This window comes from Meriones unguiculatus (genome assembly GCF_030254825.1).
Source record: "Meriones unguiculatus strain TT.TT164.6M chromosome 13 unlocalized genomic scaffold, Bangor_MerUng_6.1 Chr13_unordered_Scaffold_48, whole genome shotgun sequence".
Lineage (NCBI taxonomy): Eukaryota > Metazoa > Chordata > Mammalia > Rodentia > Muridae > Meriones > Meriones unguiculatus.
This window is the reverse complement of record NW_026843654.1, coordinates 466,813-474,121: the sequence shown is the minus strand read 5'-3', so window position 1 is coordinate 474,121 and position 7,309 is coordinate 466,813.

Genomic DNA, 7,309 nt, shown 5'->3' with positions numbered 1-7,309 from the left:
ACAGGTAAAATTAAGGGTCATTTGTTTGGTACAGTGGAAACCTAATGCAATAGAAACATTTTAAATCATGTTCATATTAAGAGCCAATATAAATGAAATCACCAGAGAAGAAAGTCCCAACTGGAAATCTCTTGTCACTAAGTAAAGCATCCAGTACTGGTAATAGTCTATATTTAACTGAGGTATTGGCCAAAGTAGTGTGATTGTAATGCCAAAACAATATAGGCTTTTGCCAAGACTATAGGCTGCTCTCCACAAATTGACTGCAGTGCCCTTTTGCTGGAGATAACACTTACACTTACATGGAACATAGATAAATAGAGCTTGTGCTTACATAGAACCTTCACACTTACATTCTAGCAACTTTGATATGAGAAGTACACTGCAACTACAAGAGGAGAAATACAAACACTAAGCCAGCTACCAAACTTTTGAACTATGACAGTTTCCTACCTGTAAGACATATTAGTGCAAGAGTTGTAGGAGTAAATAACCAATCTATAGTTTGACTTAAGGCCCACTTCACATGATGGAATCCATACCTGACACTGGTTTATTGATCAAGAAAAAGAAATTACACAGACCATGGTTCTGGGGGAAAAGCAAATACTGCATTCTACTAAAAGTAATAAAATGACCATTGACACCATTCTGCTATACTCATAGACCAGTATCTTGTTCAGCCATCATAAAAAAAAAGTCATCCTGCATCTGATGGAGACAAATTCAGAGACCCATAGAGAAAATAGACAGTCAGTGAGAGACCTCAGAATATGCCCTTCAGACTCTTCAGTAATTCAGCCAGAAGAGTATAAGAGCCAGAAAGGATAGAGGATATCAAAGAAGAAAGCATTATAAATTAAGAGGACTGAAGAATATATAAGCTGTGAGAGACTGAGGCAGCATGCAAAAGGAATTTAATGTTATCCCTAGCCCTATCTCTAATTGATAAGTGCTTGCAAATGAAAATGTAGTTTTCTCCAAGGTGCACTCATTTTATCCAATGAACTACACTTAATTGTACTTTTAAGCATACATTCCAAAAGGTAGATGGCCAAAAATTTCACTCACTGGCACGTTTGGATTTCCATGTCCTGTAATTCTGGTATGCATTTTAAAAATTTTATCACATTTCTCATTTTAATTTGCTGAAGAGTTTTTTCCTAGTTTTAAAGCTACATGGACCCTCTGTGTGTACTACTGTTTCATGTTTAATATTTTATGAAATTTCTGCATGTGTGAACAAGTCTACATATTTTCCCCCCTTGAGCTCTTTTTCTTTTGTTGGTCTTTTATAATAAGATGTGATTGTTTTTGTATTTTCTCTATTTTACTTTCTTATTATACATTATAGCCCTTCTTGTTTTATATGAGGGTAAATTTAAACAGAATAGAAGGGGAGATGGGAAAGAATTGCCAGGATTAGAGGAAGGGAAAACTTTAATCAGGGTGAATATATGAGTAAAGTGACTATTTTGAAAAGAAAAAAAGGAGGAGGAGGAGCAAGAAGAAAAGCAGGAGGAGGACGAAGAGATGAAGTTGAAGATGATTATGAACAACAAGAATAAAGAAACAACAACAACTGGATAATTGCATCAAAAGAAATGTTAAATAGCCATGCACAAAAGATCCAGAATATCTAAAAAGTGTAAAAAAATAATTTATGAATAATAGAAATAGAGGAAGAAGACAAAACTCACATCAAAATCCCTGAAATATTTTCAGCAAAATAATAGAATATATCCTTAACCTAATGAAGACGGGGTAGCCTATAAAAGTACAAAAAGTATAGAAAACAACAAAGCATACCAGAAAAGAAATTGTGCTCAGCATATAAAATCAAAACCCTAAATGTAAAGAAAATTATATTAAACAAAGAAGGTATATTAAAAGTTGCAAGTTGAAAAGACTAAGTTGCATATAAATTCAGGCTCATTAGAGTAACTCCTGATCTCTCAAGAAAAATTCTAAACCTAGAATGGCTGAGACAAATTGTATATAATCTTTAAGGGATCCTTATTACTATATCCAGTATACTTTCAATAATAAATGGTGAATAAAAATATATTGCACAATTAAACCAAATATGAGCAATATCTCTGTAAAACTCCTTCACTACAGAAGCCAATCAAAGCAAAACTCCTATCTAAAAATGTTAACCACACCCAATAACAGACAAAAAGTGAATAATCCCAAGCATCAAATATAAAGAAGTAAACTCCCCACACCATAACTACAAAATAAAGGGAAATAATAAACATTGTTCATTGAAAACTCTCAACTTGAATGTTCAATTCTCCAATAGAAAGACAGGAACTAACAGAATGGACTAGACAAAAAATGTCCATTCTTCTGCTGCATCTACGGAACACTCTGTACCATCCACATTAGATAGCATTTTTGTGTAAAAGGATGGAAGGAGACAGTAGAAGAAAGTGGACCAAGAAAGAAGTTTAGGGGCGCTTTATTTTATACAGTTCACACACACAAAATACCTAAAATTCTTGAGTCAATTTAAAAGAGAATATATACTGTACACACTGAATGAGGAGTTCTACCATTATCCACATAAAAACAACAGATGACTTGGGCAGGTCCAGCACACATATATACTCATGTTTACTGAAACACAGCTGACTGTGTGCTAAGATAGAATACACCTGATTGTCCTGAATCACATCAGTGCAAAATATTATATTATTCAATTTTTTTATTCATAGAAAACATGTACATTTGTTTTTCGAGATTTTAATATAATCACATTTTTTTTTCTCATTTCTCTGTTCCCCACATACAAAATCTCCCATACAGCCCTCTTTTGGTTCTTTCAATTTCAAGTCTTGTGTTTCCAATAACTACTATTACATGTATCATGCATTATGTGTGTGTGTGCGCATGTGTGTGAGAGAGAACATTTAACATTTTAAGAAAGGCAATCATTTTACTTTGAAATTGTGGATGAACTAAAAATGTATCATCAAAAATTGTGACCTTAGCTAGACGCAGAAATCAAACATTGTATGACTTCAGTCCTAATTGGGCTAAAAGAAGTCAGTACACTGAAATAAGAACTGAAAAGTCAGTATTAGAGCCTGAACATCAGGGTGTAGTGGCATGACTTGTCAAAGAACACATTTAAGTGACAAGAGGAATAATTTAAAGAAATATCTCAGGGTACATGCATAAGAGCTATTACTAATACCTTACATTGTTTACTTGAGAAATATTCTGTATATTTTTTTTAAATCTCAATAATCAAAATGTTATAATTACTGTGTAAGAGATATTTATTTATATATTATTTATTCTTCCATCAATTTTCCTTCCATTTTCACCCTCCTGAGTTTTGAGTAAACATTCTTTGCTCTTTTGAAAATTCAAGCCACTTTTTCATAAACTATTTTTACACACTTAATATATCAAAATTTGATTTGTAAAATATTTTATAATATTATAATACTAGGAATATATAACAAACCACTGAATTTTATCAAGGGTATTTATTATATACAGGAAAAAGGAAAATGTGAAGAGGTGAAATACTATTCTTTCTAGTTGTTTTTAAGAGACAGTTGCCTGAGTGCAGCCATTTCAGGAAAAAAAAACTTATTTTTTTTCTTTTTTATTGATTATTACAATTTATTCACTTTGTTTTCTGGCTGTAAGACCTTCCCTCATCTTCCATCAATTACAACCTACCTCCCTCTTCTACCCCTATGCCCCTCTCCTAGTCCACTGATAGGGGAAGTCCTACTTCCCTACTGTCTTATCCTAGCCTATCTTATCAAGTCTTACCAAGAATGGCTGCATCTTTCTCTGTGGCCTGGCAAGGCTGCACCTTCCAGGAGTAGGTTATCAAGGAGCCTGCCACTGAGTTCATGTCAGAGACAGCTGCTGTTACCCTTAATAGGGAACTCACATGGAAACCGAGATACTTATGAGCTACATCTGAGCAGGGGTTCTAGGTGTTCTTCATGCATGGTCCTTGGTTGGAAAAGGACCCCCTGGGCCCATATTTTTTGGCTCAATTGGCCTCCTTGTGGAGGGCCTCTCTCATCCAGGTCTTTCTATCTCCTGAATCTTCCATATTATTCCATGCTCTCTGCCCAAAGTTTGGCTTTGTGGCTAACCATCTGCTTCAGTACCCTGCTAGGTAGATTCTTTCAGAGGCCCTCTGTGGTTGGTTCGTGCCCTGTTCCCTGTCTTCTCCCATTACTGATGTCTATCCCATTTGCCTTTCTAAACGAGGATTAAGCATCTTCCCTAGGGTTCTTCCTGTTGCTTTAGGACTATAAATTTTAGTATTTTAATCCTACATTATTTGACTAATTCCCACATATAAGTGAGGATATACCATGAGTGTCTTTCTGCTTCTGGATACCTCACTCAGAGTGATCTTTTCTAGTTCAATCCATTTGCCTGCTGATTTCCTTGTTTTTAATTGCTAAATAGTATTGCATTGTATAAATGTGCCACAATTTCTATGTCTATTCCTCGGTTTGGGGACATCTAAGTTGTTTCCAGATTCTGGCTATTATCAGTAAAGCTGTTATGAGTACAGTTGAACAAATGTCCCTGTTGTTTGTTTGATAATCTTCTGAATATATGCCCAGAGTTGGTATAACTGAATATTCTAGTAGTACTATTCATAGTTTTCTGAGAAAGCACCAGATTGATTTCCAAAGTGGTTGTACAAGTTTACATTCCCACCAGCAATGGAGAAGGGTTCCCTTTTCTCCATATCCAGTCCAGCTTGTGTTGCAGATAATGTGATAGTATACATGAATAACCCTAAAAATTCAACCAGGGAACTCCTACAGCTGATAAACAACTTTAGCAAAATGACTGGATACAAAATTAAATTTAAAAAAATCTGAAGCCCTCCTGTATACAGAAGACAAATGAGCTCAGAAAGAAATTAGGGAAACAAAACCCCTTTACAGAAGCCAGAGATAATATAAAGTACATTGGTGTGACTCTAATCAAGCCAGTGAACGACTTGTATGAAAAAAAAGAACTTCAAGGAAGATATCAGAAAATCTCCCATACTCCAGAATTGGTAGGATTAACATAGTAAAAATGGCCACTCTACCAAAAGAAATCTAAAGACTCAATGCAATTCCAATCAAAACACCAGCACAACTCATTACAGACCTCCAAAGAACAATTCTCAGTTTCATATGGAAAAACAAAAAACCCAGAATTGATTTTAAAAAAAATGCCTGCACAATAAATATTTTCTGGAGGTATCTTCATCCACAATCTCAAGTAGTACTATAGGGCAACAGTAATAAAAAATGGCATGGTACTGGCACCTGTACTTTAAATCTTAAAGGGGTGTGCATCTACTCATTAATCATTTTTATTAAATCATATCAAGAAGCTGAGGGGAAAAACAAATATAAGGGAATCAACTGCTGTCTCAGGTTTAGACCTAGTTTGCGGGTGCCCAGACGGCCAATGCTACCTTGGGCTATTGTTTCAGCTCATCAACCTTAAAATATCCCTGGATTTACTATTAATAGTGTACTTTTCTTAACTTTAAATTGTTCTCTAAGATTTTTTACATCAGAGCCAAACATCTTCCCTGACCTTGTGAAACAATCTATTTTTCCAAATTGTTTCTAAGTATAATGGTCATTGCTAACAATCTATATCTATGGCTCATTTCAAGGACAGTGGTTAATTCATTAATCTGCTCCAGTTAACATGTGAAAAGAGATCAAGCATTGTTAATTTTAAATGTCAGTGATATTTCCCAGTGAAGAGCTAGAAGCCTTCTTAAAGTTTTCATACAACTCATGTTATAAGGATTATGGACATCATAAGGGCAACAAGCAGAGATATGCTACATAAGAACACAAATTCATCTGGAAAATCAGTTTTTGGGATTATGCTTCTCCAAGACAAACTCATCATGATTATGCTAACAGGGGAGCCACATTCCATGAGTTCTACAGCTGTTCTGCTGTTGCTCCTGCATGGCGCTTGACAGAACCAGGTAGCCAAAATAGTTTGCCTATATGTGTGTGGGGGGGGTAAGGTTATCTCAGGACCTGGGAAGGAGAATTCAGGGTAATGCATGGGCTGTACTAGCCTGGATGGCCAGATAACATGGAAGGACTGAAGGATTTCTGAGAGAAAATGGCAGGTGGGTTTGATTTGATATGTTAACTAGGAAACTCTGCCATTAGTTTCAGGTTTGAATCCTACTTCTATGGTAACATAAACTTCAGAGAAAGAATCATGGTCTCCATTGCATAATGATCTTCAACTGAGCTCATAGGGAAGAAAGGTGACAAAGACAAAGATTCTGTTTTTCTTTTCTTTCTATATATCTTCTTTCTTTTCTTTGAGGGAGGGCAGTTACCCAAACTAGACTCAAATTTTTGCTGTTTTGCTTTGTTTTCTTTACTATATTTTATTTTATCAATTGTTTTTATTTTTCACAATTTATTCACAATTTATTCATTATATATGCTGATTGAAGGTCACTCCCTCAACTCCTACTGGTCCCTCCCTCCACCTTCCCCCATCCCCTTCCCATAGACTACTCAAAAGGAGAGTTCCTCTCGCCTGCCATTCACCCTTACATTATCAGAACAATACTCAGCTATTAAAAACAGAAAAATAAAATTTCTGCTTGTATTTATTTTCCATGGGCCACTGTACTCACCTTAGAAGATTTCATACCATGAAGCTTGCCTGCAACCTTACCTTGAACAAAACAATAAGTATAAGTCATTTTAATGAGTCCCATCCCAAGATACTGTTTGATTGACCATCTCAAATCCAGAAACATGTGAAATTTGAAATGCTATGCAGTCTGAAATATTTTATCACAGGCATTTCAGAGAATGTGATTCTCTTGCTACCTGGATGGCTGTTTCCCACCAGCCCAGGAAGGCATGAGGGGCAGAAGATGAGTAGTATAAAGCTTGGAAAGCTCACAAGCATAACATTGGTTAGCCACTCTGGGAATCACTTCAGAAAGTAAGTTCAACTTTAATTCCAGAAAACAGAACACAGTGGCTTGTATCCCTTGGGGAGTACCAGGGATGTTCCAAGCATAGGTGTAGATAATTGTTTAATACTAGGAAATTCAAGAATGCTAGATTTGCATTAAACAGCACATTCCTATTATATGAATAAGAAGAACAAGAACACAGAACCAAATTATCCTATATTTGAAGGGAGGGGAGAATTATCAGGGATCTGTGTCAAAGGCCATCTATCAAATTTGATTGGTGGTTTCCATGTCTAAAGATACTCTCCAGATGAAGTCAGGCAGAGAAAACACACCCTTGAC